Source organism: Clupea harengus, chromosome 13, assembly GCF_900700415.2.
Source record: "Clupea harengus chromosome 13, Ch_v2.0.2, whole genome shotgun sequence".
NCBI classification, from domain to species: Eukaryota; Metazoa; Chordata; class Actinopteri; order Clupeiformes; family Clupeidae; genus Clupea; species Clupea harengus.
In genome coordinates, this window is record NC_045164.1 from 22,901,113 (window position 1) to 22,915,270 (window position 14,158).

Genomic DNA, 14,158 nt, shown 5'->3' on the forward strand with positions numbered 1-14,158 from the left:
TGTCTTGTCCAGACTGGTCCAGGCTATGGGCAGCCGGCCCCCATGCTGATCACACTTCTGAGGGGGACACTAATAGAAAAATAAATTGCAGCATCCAAAAGCTCCTCCAATGCAATATCGCTGGACAGAAAATGCAACTTGCTGGGTAAAGTGACAATAACATCACTATAAACTGGCATAAACCCAGACGGGGACATAAAAGGAGATCGATCTACTGGATTAAAAGGCTCAAGTCCACCTTGTTTGAGGGGCTGTGAGCTCATCGTTTCTCTGCCAGACCTTAGTGAGATCCCTTAGGTCACATGTGTGTACACACACACACACACACACACACACACACACACAAACACAAACAAGATGGAAATGTAACTGCATCTTCAGCACAAGTCATATCGGTGTTTGATTAACCTGGCCTAATCGGTCCGGAGAGCCTCTTTATAGGCTGGCATGGTCTGTTACTGCGATCTAACCTGTTAGAGGCCCACCTATGTGGAGGATGAAATGGACAGAAATCCATGTCAGTAATTGGAAGAGAGTCTTACACAAGAGTGCCTATGCACCCACACACAGCCTGCCTGCCCCCCCCCCCCCCTTTACACACACACACACACACACACACACACACACACACACACACACACAACTGCTGACACGGCGTGATGTTTTGAAAAGCTGGCCCCATGGTGGGGCCCAGTGTCACGGATGGGACATGGTGGGGGACGACATTGGACCACCCGCACATTCGCACCTCCACAAGCCATGGTCAGGCGCTCGCTCAAACTCAAAAACACACACACACTCAAACTCACACACACTCAAACACACACACACACACACAGAGGCTCAAAACATCGACCAAGTGGTCAAACTGTTCTCAAACACACTTTAGAGAAGACATAATGTCTCGTGTCAACACCCTCTTCATAATGAGCTTTATTCTCTCTATTGCATAACCTCGCATACACACACACACACACACACACACTATGAATAAATAGTGGTCAGACAATACTGACTGTTTTTGTGTGTGTTTAAGAGTTCAGTTGATTCTCTTCTTTCTCCCCTGAATAAATCAGGCTTTTCTGCACATGGCATCAGTATTCCTTTGGTCTCTATTCCAGCCTCCGGAGCAGAGGAGCAGAGGTGAAGCCCCTCGGGCCGGGAAAAGCTTCCCTGTTCTTTAGTGGCTTAGCCTTAGTGTTTCATTCCCTGCGTTTTCATTCAGATGCTGTTCGACGCGATCATTTATCATCATCTCGCCTCTTCCACACATCGCTACGAGGAATGGCTTTACGCGTCTGGGCTATTCCTAAGGTTTCATTGGCAAGAAGAAGAAGAAAAAAAAAAAACGGTTTGTTTTAGGGCTTTACGACACTGTTAAAGATCTAACATTTGTATATCATGGGCTTTAATCCACAAAAATCAGCTTTACGTAAAGGGATTATTTATAAGATTATATACAACAAAGCCTCTTTGGTACAATATTGGCTTTAAGTGTCGTCTATTACCTCTGTTGATAACTGTACTCACACAACGGCACCAAATAAAAAAAGGGAGAAAGGAAATCACCTGACAAAGATAATTATTGGGATGAGACTGATTAGAGGTGTATACAAGTCAAAGAATCTGAAATGTGGATTAAAAAGGGAGGAGAGATTATCTTTAAAGCAACAATGAGCATCTTAAACCAGGGGAATTAGTCTCTGCGGAGCTTGATAAAGTGCCGTCTGCTCACTCTCTGTGCGCTTCCTCCGCTGCCACCCTGCGCCTCTTCTTCCCCCCCCCCCCAAACGAGTCGCGAACGTGGAATTACCCGGAACGGGCGCAGATACGGAGACGCACAAAAATCAGTTTGGTATTAAAACGTCTGTTTGTCGGTTGTGTGGTAAAACAAGGGCACAGGTGTTGGGGCTGAAAGGATTAGGAGATGATGTGTGCAAGTCAGCCGACAGATTCTCAACACAAAATCGAGGGGTTGACTCATCTCGATTCTTTTCAGCGCAACTTACCGGAACCTTCGGCTCCAGTATCCAATGCCTGGAGGTCGAGGTGAACGTTACCTTTCGGTTTGTCTTGCCCAACCCCACCCCTCTCACGCCACCAATCCCCAATCCCCCCCCACCCCACCCCATGCCTGGGTCAGGCTTGTGGGTAAACATGGGGATTTGAGGAGATTTCCAGGCCCACAAAGTCTGTCTCCATCGGCAGGCACCATCTTAAGAAGCGGCAGAGCAAAATAAATAACTGCGTGATTGAGATAAGTCATGTACCACGCAAGAGAGAGGAGGAGATTCGCCCTCCTAAAAACACACACACACACACACACACACACACACACACACAGAGCAGTTGTACCCCTCGCACTGAAAACAGAAATATTGAGGGGAGGGCGGATTAGGGCAGGTGAGGGGTGGATGACAGGTGAGGAGACACGGAGGCAGGGGGAGTTTGGGAGGGTCAGGTCAGAGAGGTGACGTGCGCTAAGAGGAGAGCGGAGCGGAGCGAGGCAGGGAGGGGCAGCGGAGGGCAGACCCAGAGTCGGGGAGGGGGGTGGGGGGGTGGAGATGGCCCCGTGCCCGACGGCTCCCCGTGCGCGGATGTCAGCCACAACACCGAAGACAAAACAATAACACAGCCACGCTGATGTTATGAGAGGAGTGTTGTGAGGGAAGACTAAACCCCACACAGACACAGAAAGGGGGGGGTCGGGGGGGGAGGCGAGGGAGGGGGGGGGGGGGTGGAAGTGGTGAAAGAAAAAAAAGGGACGGCCAACTGTCTTGCTCGCACGAGACAGAGACCAAACAGACGCAGCAGGGACAAAACCGACCATACTTACTAACATACTATTCTCTCTCTGTGTAGATGGCAGCTGTTGCATAAAGCAGACAGCATTAATAAGGCCTGCTAATGGTCCTGTGCCATCCTGTGCCATCCTGTACCAACACAGCTGATCCTGCACACACACCAGGGCCAGGCGCACCCTTACCGCAGGGCAGCCTCAGGGCGGAGGTGGAGGAGCAGGAGACACAGAGGCGGAGGAGGAGGAGGGGAAGGGGAAGGTTAGGTCATCGGCTGGGAGCGAACAGCGCATCCCTCTGACGACTGGACAACCTGCTGGCAGCCAGGGCTTCATGTGACGTCTCTCTGTGTCTCTGTGTCTCTGTGTCTCTGTGTCTCTGTGTCTCTGTGTCTCTGTGTCTCTGTGTCTGTCTAGGCTGGCAATGCCAGTGTGGCAGCAGCACAGGACCTGTGGGGTTCAGCTCCTCTGTCAGCCCTGGCTCTGCTCTGCTCTGAAACCTGACGTCTTGAGCACTTGAGTTTCCAGCCGTGGAGACGGAAGACGACGTGTTACTTTAGGGGGGGGGGGGCAGACGCGTTGACAGGAAGGCCTGACGTGCCCATAGCAACGGTGAGCCTAGGCAGAGCTATCTCGTTAGTAGGCGCGGGGTCTGTGCCAAGGCTGTGCCTGGCAGGGGTCAGAGCAGGGCCATGCCCCTATGCCAGCCTGGCACTGAAACAACTGCTACAGTGCCAACCAATGGGCACTGACAATACCACACACACACACACACACACACACAGCCTACATTATTTAGCTAGAAACACATCAAGCGTCCAATCTTAAGGTTACCTTGTTCTGACAGTTTTTGTTTAATCAACAACACTGCACTGATCGCACTGATTCTCCTTTTAGCGGACGGGATATTTTAATCCTCCAGGTTCCTGAAGAAGAGCCAAGACTGCACAGGGAGCAGAAGACCAGACTGCTGGGTCTGGGCCTGGGTCTGGGCCTGCTCTTCTTCATGGGTCCAACAGAACCGCAGGGAGGCGGCCTGTCGGCAGGGGTCACGGCCCACATGCCTATGAAACCAGCGCCAGGCCAGGCCAGGCCAGCCCGCCCCAGATCGGCCAGACGGAGGGGGGGGGAATTACACAACAACTCGCAGGTGACAATTGTGTGTTTGGATGTTTGTCTTGGAGGCCGGCTGAGTCACGCCGGGTGAAAGCCTAAACAAAGGGTGTGTCTGCTGCTAACCGTGGCGTGTGTGTTTGTTTGAGAGAGACTGTCGTCTTTGTGCGTCTGTGGCTACGCTTCTGTGGGTTTGGGGGGTGGGGTCTCTGTGTGTGTGTGTGTGTGTGTGTGTGTGTGTGTGTGTGTGTGTGTGTGTGAGTGTGTGTGAGTGTGTGAGTGTGTGTGTGAGTGTGTCTCCTTGTGACATCTGTGGTGGTTCTGGCCCTGCCTCGAGAACACAGCGGGATCAGCAGACTCCAGAACAGATGAAAGACAAGGTCAAGCATCCTACGCCATCGCCGAGCCACAACACACACACACACACACACACACACACACACAAAAACACTCACATACAGGCATTCATGCACACACATGTGCACACAACACAAGGCATAGGGAGGGCCAAAGCACCCACATTCATGCACACACACACACACACAACCACACAAAACCCAAAGCAGTGCCAATACACACACACAAACCACACACACACACACACACACACACACACACACACACACACACACCACTGAAATATAGCCCCGGTATTCCACCACCTACAAAAAGGGCAGAAGAATCACAGGAACACTCTCTAAGACACCTTGTCCATACAAGAGAAAACACACACTCTCTCTCACTCACACACACACACACACACACACACACGGCCAGGCCTTACAAAAGATGATCAGCCAGAGAGCAAAATCCAACAAAGGAGAGCCCCTCTCCACGCTGCCCCTGCTGGCTGAGGCCCGTTCCTCCTCTCCCACAGACACACACACACACACACACACACACACACACACACACACACACACACACACACACACACACACACGATGAAGTAGACGCTCAGCCTCTTCACTTCCTGCTGTCCGTCAGGAGGCGCCTCGGACTGGACTGGAGCGGAGCGGAGCGGACAGACTGGAGCGACTGCTCCTCGTTCCGGATGTAGCGGTGCTCGTGTGAGCCTGAGGGCTCTCACACGGGGCGACTGAGGAGAATGGAGGCTATTATGAGGCACTGGTGGCAGCAGAGGTGGCAGCGGTGGCAGCAGAAGTGGCAGTGGTAGGAGCAGCAGCCATGCTGAAACTGGCACTGGAGCTCAGGGCGTTGGTGTGTGCCAGGCCAGCTGAACGAAACCACAAAATACAATACGCAGATAGCGCTCCCCATAGAGTCTCAGAGACAGAGGAGGAGACGGGCAACCAGACAGACAGGCAGGCAGGCAGGCAGACAGGCAGACAGGCAGACACAGAGACAGAGGAGGAGACGGGCAACCAGACAGACAGGCAGGCAGACAGACAGGCAGACAGACAGGCAGACAGACACAGAGACAGAGGAGGAGACGGGCAACCAGACAGACAGACAGACAGGCAGGCAGACAGACAGACAGACAGACAGGCAGACAGACACAGAGACAGAACTCCGCCTAAAACTCGACTCTTATACCCAGCTAGTGCCACTCAATGCTGGCGCCACCAGCTGACAAAGAAGCCTAAAAGGTGTGTCTCTCCCTTATATGCCCAGGACAGAGTGTCTGAAAGACACACACACACACACACACACACACACACACACACACTTAAATGGATCTCTCCAAACAGTCGCATCCAATGGCAAAATGGCCACACATTCAGAGGTGTAAATGGGGGGTGGTGGGGATTTGTGAACGGACAAAAAAAAAAAAAAAGAACAACAACTACAAACAAGAAAGACACAAAAGAGAGCGAGATATAGAGAGTGCGAGAACTAAAGGAGGGGAGAAAAGAAACGAGGTGAAAAAAGAAAGAAAAGGCAGAAAAAGGCAGAAAAAGGCGTGTAACAGAACAGGGTCAGCAGACTGGCCATGTGACGGAGCGGCGCCTGGGATTAGCGCCTGTAAGCCTATTAGAGTGACGCTCGCTTTGGACAGCAGGGACCACCCGCGCTCCCCTGCCACCACCTCCTCCTCCTCCTCCTCCACCTCCGCCGGAGCCCCAGCCCCAGCCCCAGCCCATCCTCCCCTCACCCACCCGTGTGGGCCTGTAGCTCCCCGGCAGGGCCCCGCCGCAGACCCGGCCCAACACACACACACACACACACACACACACACACACACACACACACACACACACACACACTCCACGCTACTGGGCCGCCGCCGTGCCGCCAGCAGCACCACCACCAGCGGAGGCAGCACCCGGTTCAGATTAGCCCCGGCCAGCCTCGCTGCTGCCGGGCCCCAGCCTCCAACCGCCTCCCCCTGGCCATCTGGAGCCGTCTGGGCCCCAGGCCTTGTTCTTGTTCTGGGCTCCAGACCGCTTCCACCTAAAGAGATTTACTGCCCTCCTCCTCCTCCTCCTCCTCCTCCTCCTTTCTCTCATCCTCTTGTTCTTTCTCGGTGACCAGACTCTTCTCAGCTGGTCCCATCTAGCCTTCAAAATGGGTTTAGGGTGTGTGTGTGTGTGTGTGTGTGTGTGTGTGTGTGTGTGTGTGTGTGTGTGTGTGTGTTCAGGTGGTGGGGGTGGTGGTGGTGGTTGGGGTTACATGCATCTGTTGCCCCCTTCTTTTGGGTGGTTCATTACGTTGATTGAGCAGTCTGAACCAGACTTGAGTGCTGTGCTGTGCTGTGAATCACACAGAGGCTTGTGTGTGTGTGTGTGTGTGTGTGTGTGTGTGTGTAAGTGTGTGTGTGTGAGCAGTCTGAACCAGACTTGAGTGCTGTGCTGTGCTGTGCTGTGAACCACACAGAGGCTTGTTGAGGACGTCTAATCCTCAAGCAGGGCCACCAACCCCACCAGAACATGGGGACACAAGGAGCGCTTTGTGTGTGTGTGTCCGTGTGTCCGTGTGTCCGTGTGTGTGTGTGTGTGTTGGACCTCTGGTCTACGAGGAGGTACAATCTTACTACCTTTACAACCTATACTTCACAAACAAATCTACCTCACTGTGCATTACTCTGGATAAAAGAATCGGTCAAATGAGTTCATGTATTGGGCTACAGGCCATATAATAAACCACAGAACCATTTAACTGCAATGACAACACCAGTGGATTTAAAGACATTTGAGAGTATAGTGTAGAGGGACTGAGCCTTCAAAAAAGCCCTGGTTGGAAAACAGGAACAAACGAAAAAGAAAGAAAAGAAAACTTTCAAAGCCTCAATCCCCCCCCATCCATCCACCCCCACCCAATCACCACCACTATTAATCACCACTTCCACGCCGAAATGGAGAACTTTCCGGATTTCCTCCTTCATCCCAGCTTTAAGGAGCATGCACCAGGTAGCCTAATTCTCTCCAGGGTTGCTGGTAACCCACTGGCCTACGTAATGTGTTGCCGTGCGGAGGGGGGGGGGGGGGGGGGGGGGCGAGCGAGCGCCACGCGAGGGACACAAAGCAGACGAGCTGGAGTGGAAATGGCTTTAATTGATTTGGAAGGGGTCCACGAGTGACAGCAGGTCATCGCTAGCACGAGACCGACAGCCCGACTGATCCACGTCCCCGAAGAGACAGACCCAGAGAGGGAGAGAGGGAGAGAGGGAGAGAGAGAGAGAGAGAGAGAGATAGAGAGAGAGAGAGAGAGAGGGAGACACGTCAACACCTCAATATTCCCATTTTCCAGTTCAAAAAAGGTTCAAAAGGGAAAAAATTAGGGAGATGCTGAAGTCATTACAAGGCAGCAAATGGCCTGGCAGGCGTTCAGCTGTGCTCCTTACAAACACTATTTATACCCAGGCAGAGGAGCCGAGGCTGGGCTGGGCTGCACTGCGCTGTACTGGGCAAAGCGACACACTGTCTCTGCCTCTCAAAGGCTCCTCTATGCACTGATACTGCATTGTATTTAAAAATGATTGTGAATAACAGAGGGGTTGGGCGGAGATGGGATGTGTGTGTGTGTGTGTGTGTGGGGGGGGGGGGGGGGGGGGTTAGCCTTCAAGGGGAGTATCAGTGGATGCCGAGCGCTTGCTTTCAGGGACAATAGTTTTGAAAACGACACACACACACACACACACACACACACACACACACAAAAGCCAGAGCAGTCACATCGGCACCAGCCTCTGCTGCTTTCAGCTTTTCAGAACAGAGGGGTGAGGGAAAAAATAGACAAAGACGAAGAACGAAGAAGAAGAGGAGGAGGAGGAGGAGGACGAGGAGGAGGAGGAGGAGGAGGAGGAGGAGGAAAAAAGCAAAGGAAGAGAATAGAAGAGAAGGGGCGATAGAAGGCTACAGATTTGGCTGGTTTCCTTCACTTTGGTTCACATGCAAACGCACAACACAGCCAGCGCGGGGGCTACCGAGCGGGCCAATCTAGCATTCGCAACCACACCAACATGTACACACACACACACACACACACACACACACCAACATGTACACATATACACACACACACAAACATGTACATACACACACACACACACACACACACACACACACACACACACACACACACACACACACACACACACACACACACACACACACACACACACAGACACAAAAAGGGGCCGGCACACAATGCCACTAAATATAGCCGTTAAGTATATGACCCCACCATTTCCAAGCTTCAGATAATGTATTTGAATAAAGACCAGGGAAGAAAGGAAGAGTTGCATGCAATTTGGAGATACGACTGAATAATCATTTTCTGTCACAACCTCTCTCTGCCCCCCCCCCCCCTCTCTCTCTCCGTCTCTGATTATGCAATTCTTTGGGCCGCAGCGTTTTGGCAGAGACACAAATAGGGAGAAAGGGAGGAGTGTGAGAGAGGGGAAAAAAGGAGAAAAGGTGCCGTTTGACTCTCTGCCATTTCAATGACAAAATACAATCTACCACTCAAATAATTCTACAGAGGAGGGAGGATTAGCATTTCTGAGGTTGAGCCAGAGATTAGGAGCGCCGATCTTGAATTTCATCATCTCGCCACCGCACAATGGCGTATTCTTCCTCCAGCGCGGCTTTTTTGCTTCTTTTTTTTTTGCGCTCCTTCTCCATCTATTCTGTGATGAAGGGTCAGGAGAGGCTTACCTCACTGCACCCACATTCAGCCGCGCTCGGTGTCGAACCAGATACCTCACGCTCCACTCCATCCGACACAGCGCCGGCACACACACACACACACACACACACACACACACACACACACACAGGCCGAGTCACACTCATGAGGCCTCCGTCGTGGCCAGCCTGGCGGTGTCACACAGCCCACTCGTCTGTCATCGGCACAAAGCCGGTCACACACTGCCCTCTGCTGGCAGCACGAGTGGGAGCGCCGGAGGATTCGTCACGGTCAGGCGCAGGTAAGTGGGAAATGGCAGACCCTAGACCTGCAGCTTTCAGCTGAACCCACCACACCAGGCAGCGACAGCTGATTTCAGGACAGCTGTGTCATGACAGGAGAGGGGGGGGGGGGGGTGATTTAAAGCATCAAGGCTGTAGGCGGTCACGCAATGCTGGATGTGATTCAAATCTTAATTTCACTGGTCATGTAAATACACAACATCTTCGCTTACGTCCCACGTCATCTCTTTAAATGTTAGAAAAGCGGTCGATTTGGTGTCTTAAATCAACATCCTGTCCCTATCAAAGGCTTCAGGACATAGGAAGTGTTCCTAATCGCCGTCTCGATGATGAGTCATGTTTGAGGATGTTTACTTGGGTGTGAATGGTTGATTTCCACAGATTTGTACTAATTATTATTATGCTTATTAATACTCTATCTACTAATACTGAGAGTGAATAGGATCTAGTGGTGAAATTGATCAAATGAAAAGTGGTATAAACACAATAACACAGCAGTCAGATAATATGGCTCAAGAAAATTACCCCAAGACAAAAACACAGTCTGTAAGCTCTCAGTCAGTCACCCGCCCCCCCCCACACACACACACACACACACACACACACACACACACACACACACACACAGGGCACTGTAATCTGGTGCCAAATAGGCCAGGCCAAGGAGCTTTGATGTCAGTCTCACTTGGAGCGCCCCCTCCACCTCCTCCCCTCCACCTCCCCCCGCACACTCACATCCCCCCTCCCGTTTTATTTCTCTCTCTCTCTCTCTCTCTCTCTCTCTCTCTCTCTCTCTCTCTCTCTCTCTCTCTCTCTCTCTTCCCCTCTCTCTTCCCCTCTCCTCTTTTCTTTCTCGCTCCCTCGTTCCCTCCTCTGGAGCATGGCGGGTAGGGGGACACAGCTGAGTGTGTGAGGGTAAAGTGCCCCTTCAGCCCCCCCCCCCCGCCCCCCCCCCCGAGCACTGCCCGCACGTCACATGCCAAGCATGTCTTTGATCACTTTGTTATTAGAGAGGTATGTGGAGACAAGAGGAATTCAGGACTTTCTCTCGCATTCTCCTCCTCCTCCTCCTCCTCCTCCTCCTCCTCCTCCTCCTCCCTCTGTCTGTGTGTGTGTCTGTCTCCACCTCTATTTTCTCCTTTTCCTCCTCGACTTTCTCAAGGCTGAGAAAAGTACTTCTGTGTTTTTTTTTGTTTTTTTTTTCCTTCCTTCTACCTTTCCCAGAAATGAGTCACTTCAGCTTTCCATCAGCGTACCGTTTTGTCCTCCCCGGCTTGCACGGTCTGGACACACACACACACACACACACACACACACACACACACACACACACACACACACACACACACACACACACACACACACACACACACACACACACACACACACACACACACACACACACCTCCCCGGCTTGCACGGTCTGGAAAGCCTTCTGGGAGCACTTGTGTTTTTCCGTCTGTGACGGTCATGTCAGAGTATGCTGAACTGCCACCATAAAGGCATTGAGCTTTTGCTCCTATTTGAACAACCTGCAAAGGGTACCAGGATGACTGACGACCATTTAAGCAATAGGAGACCGCGTCAGCTGAGGCACGGCACAAGGGACACTGATGTCAATGAGTCCATCAGCAATCACCATGTCTGCTTTTAGTCAAGTAAGGCCTCATACACAATCCACATGATCGAAGTGTGTGAGTGTGTGTTTCATTAGGCAAGTGAGAGGCAGTGTGTTTCAGCATGGTTCCCTTCATGTGTTTAAATTTGTGTGCAGTGTTTGTGTGTGTGGTGACTAACAGTAGATCGATGCCAGGCTGTCTGAGGTGCCACTATCCTGATACGCTGGTAGTGTGTGTGTGTGTGTGTGTGTGTGTCTCGCACTGAGAGTCTCGACACAGTGAGATCCGGAGAGCGTGTGTTTATATTTGTATGTTTGTGATGACCTCAACCACTGAATAGGGAGTGTGCATGTGCTGCTGTGTGTGTGTGTGTGTGTGTGTGTGCGCACAAAAGTATGTATAGTGTGTGTGTGCATGTGTGTCGTCTCTGCTGTGAAGACAGATGGACTGGAGTATCCCGGGCTGGACAGGAGCCCGGGCCTTGGTACTGATCCAAGAAGAAACCCCTCCCACACACACACACACACACACACACACACACACACACCTTAGATGAGAGAGAACTAAGGCAGCAAACCATCACCTGAGCTGGGACTGGTATGTACATGTGCTGATGTGCACATGGTGTGTGTGTGTGTGTGTGTGTGTGTCTACAATAGTGAGCCTGTGTGCTGAGTGCTGGGCAGTCAGGCCCTGCAGGGTGCTGCAGCCAGCTGGGCAGAGCCCCAACACTGGGCAGAGTGGAGGGGTGAAGGGGACAGGAAGGAGAGAGAGGGAGAGAGAGAAAGAGGAAGGAGAGAGAGGGAGAAAGAGAGGGAGGGGGGAGAGAGAGAGAGAGAGAGAGGCAGGTAAGGGGGAAGGGTACTAAGAGGAGAAGAAAGAGGAGAAAGAGAGGGGGAAGAGAGAGAGAGAGGGGGAGAAAGAGAGAGGAAGGAGAGGGGGAGATGTACAAACCCTGCAATTATAGGATACAGTAGCTACACCAACATACAATTCATTTATACCCAAACTGCACCTATGAAATACCCTTTAATGATGGCGTTCATTTACAACACCAGTCAACAGAAATGTAGAACTCACTCCTGGAAAATGCTATTGGGTAAGACTGATGTCTTCCATCGATAGTAGCCAAGAGCCTTTCTGAGTGGAGAGAGAGGAGGAGGATTAAGACGCGGGACAGGACCATCTTTAGTCAGTTGGCTCTGCTGCTGCGTGTGCGTGTGTGTGTGTGTGTGTGTGTGTGTGTGTGTGTGTGTGTGTGTGTGTTGCTGCTGCGTCTGCTGCACATCAGATCTGAGGCATGCGGCCAAGTGTGAGGGCACGGTTAAAGTATGAGCCCTCCGTGCCGAAGGAGCGAGGGCTCGTCCCCAGCCCAGGCCTCTCACGCTGAAGGAGATCGGAATCACTGGCAGCCCCGAACACGCCGCTGGCCCCGAACACGCCGCTGGCCCAGAACACGCCGCTGGCCCAGAACACGCCGCTGGCCCAGAACACGCCGCTGGCCCAGAACACGCCGCTGGCCCAGAACACGCCGCTGGCCCAGAACACGCCGCTGGCCCAGAACACGCCGCTGGCCCAGAACACGCCGCTGGCCCAGAACACGCCGCTGGCCCAGAACACGCCGCTGGCCACAAAGCCCCAAAGCCCAGCGGCACAGAGGGGCTGCCAAAGGCACGGCCAGACTCGGGGCACGCGTCACAGGGGCAAGAGAAGGGGCACGCGTCACAGGGGCAAGAGAAGGGGCACGCGTCACAGGGGCAAGACAAGGGGCACGCGTCACAGGGGCAAGAGAAGGGGCACGCGCCACGTGAAAGACAAGGGGCACGGCATGGAAGAGAAGGGGCACGCGTCACACGTGAAAGAGCAGAGGCACGCGTCACAGGGGCAAGGGAAGGGGCACGCGTCACATGAAAGAGAAGGGGCACGCGTCACATGAAAGACAAGGGGCACGCGTCACATGAAAGAGAAGGGGCACGCGTCACGTGAAAGAGAAGGGTGTGAGGGCACGGTTAAAGTATGAGCCCTCCGTGCCGAAGAGAGAAGGGGCACGCGTCACATGAAAGAGAAGGGGCACGCGTCACAGGGGCAAGAGAAGGGGCACACGTCACATGAAAGAGAGAAAGGGCACACGCCACGTGAAAGACAAGGGGCACGCGTCACGTGAAAGAGAAGGGGGACGGCACGACATGGACTGTCCTCAGAACAGTGACAAAGGCGCTTCAATGAGCCGGGTCAGTCCAACACATAGACCCGCCAGTATCTGATTTAGTTTAGGGGCGATCCACTGTACCGTGAGGAATAATAACACAAATGAACCTGAAGTACAATGGGCTGTTTGTCCAGGAGTGACACTGCACACAAAAACAGATATGTTCTCACACACACACACACACACACACACTGTTGCATGGAGTATGGAACATCTTATTCTTGATTTTAAATGTCTGTTATCAGGCTAACTAGTTATCAGATACAACCTGGGTAACCAGCATTGTATTTAGGGCCTCAATTCAATTTTCTCATCAGCATTCAGTCATTTCATGTTGCCTGCATGGATAGCCAATCAGGACAGACAATAGCAGCCACACATTCACATTATAGATGCCACACAGAGTCTGAGCGCAACAGGCTCAAGTCTGAATGCAAAGCATGAGCTTGCACATGTATTGCTAGTAATTACAAAAAAAAAAAAGATTGGTAGTGGTAGTGGAGGTAGTGGAAAACGGACCATACAATTGTGTAATTCCACTCATGTCCACTAGAGGGCCCAATAACACTGCAAAGGGCAGTATGAAACCCCTGCGTGCTTGAATGCATGTGATGTACAGCTCCTTTTCCATAGGCTACATAGTCAACTCGAACAACTGGAAGATTCCTGATTAATTCATTCAGGTACGCTAGTTAAATGCAAGTTCAAACATAGCCTTTATGGTGAACTAGCATCATGTACAATTCATTAAATTACAGAGAGTAAGAAATGTGGGTGCGTCTTAAAAAGATTACCCAGAGACAGCATTCAGCTATGCCTCATACAATAACTCATACAAAACTAAATTAGCCCAATCAGAAACTGAACTACAGTGAATAACATGAACCTTCACTACATATGTCAGAACATAAGCGAAGGCTGACACTTTTCTTGCCACTAGATGGCAGTGTAGCTATAAACATGTGGAGTCTGGCAAAAAAATAGCTCACTTACATTTTCAATGACAAAAGTCCACTCCTTGTCCTCG

At 51.9% G+C, this 14,158-nt stretch overlaps 1 protein-coding gene across 1 annotated transcript in view; it reads right to left on the bottom strand.

Moving 5' to 3' along the window:
* The window catches only part of ehbp1 (EH domain binding protein 1), a 138,134-nt gene extending 123,982 nt beyond the window's left edge, over positions 1–14,152 (bottom strand). The window contains exon 1 of the mRNA XM_042709615.1: positions 14,125–14,152. The gene's annotated coding sequence lies outside the window, so the exon portion shown is untranslated. The remainder of the gene's footprint in view (positions 1–14,124) is intronic.
* Positions 14,153–14,158: the final 6 nt, after the last annotated feature.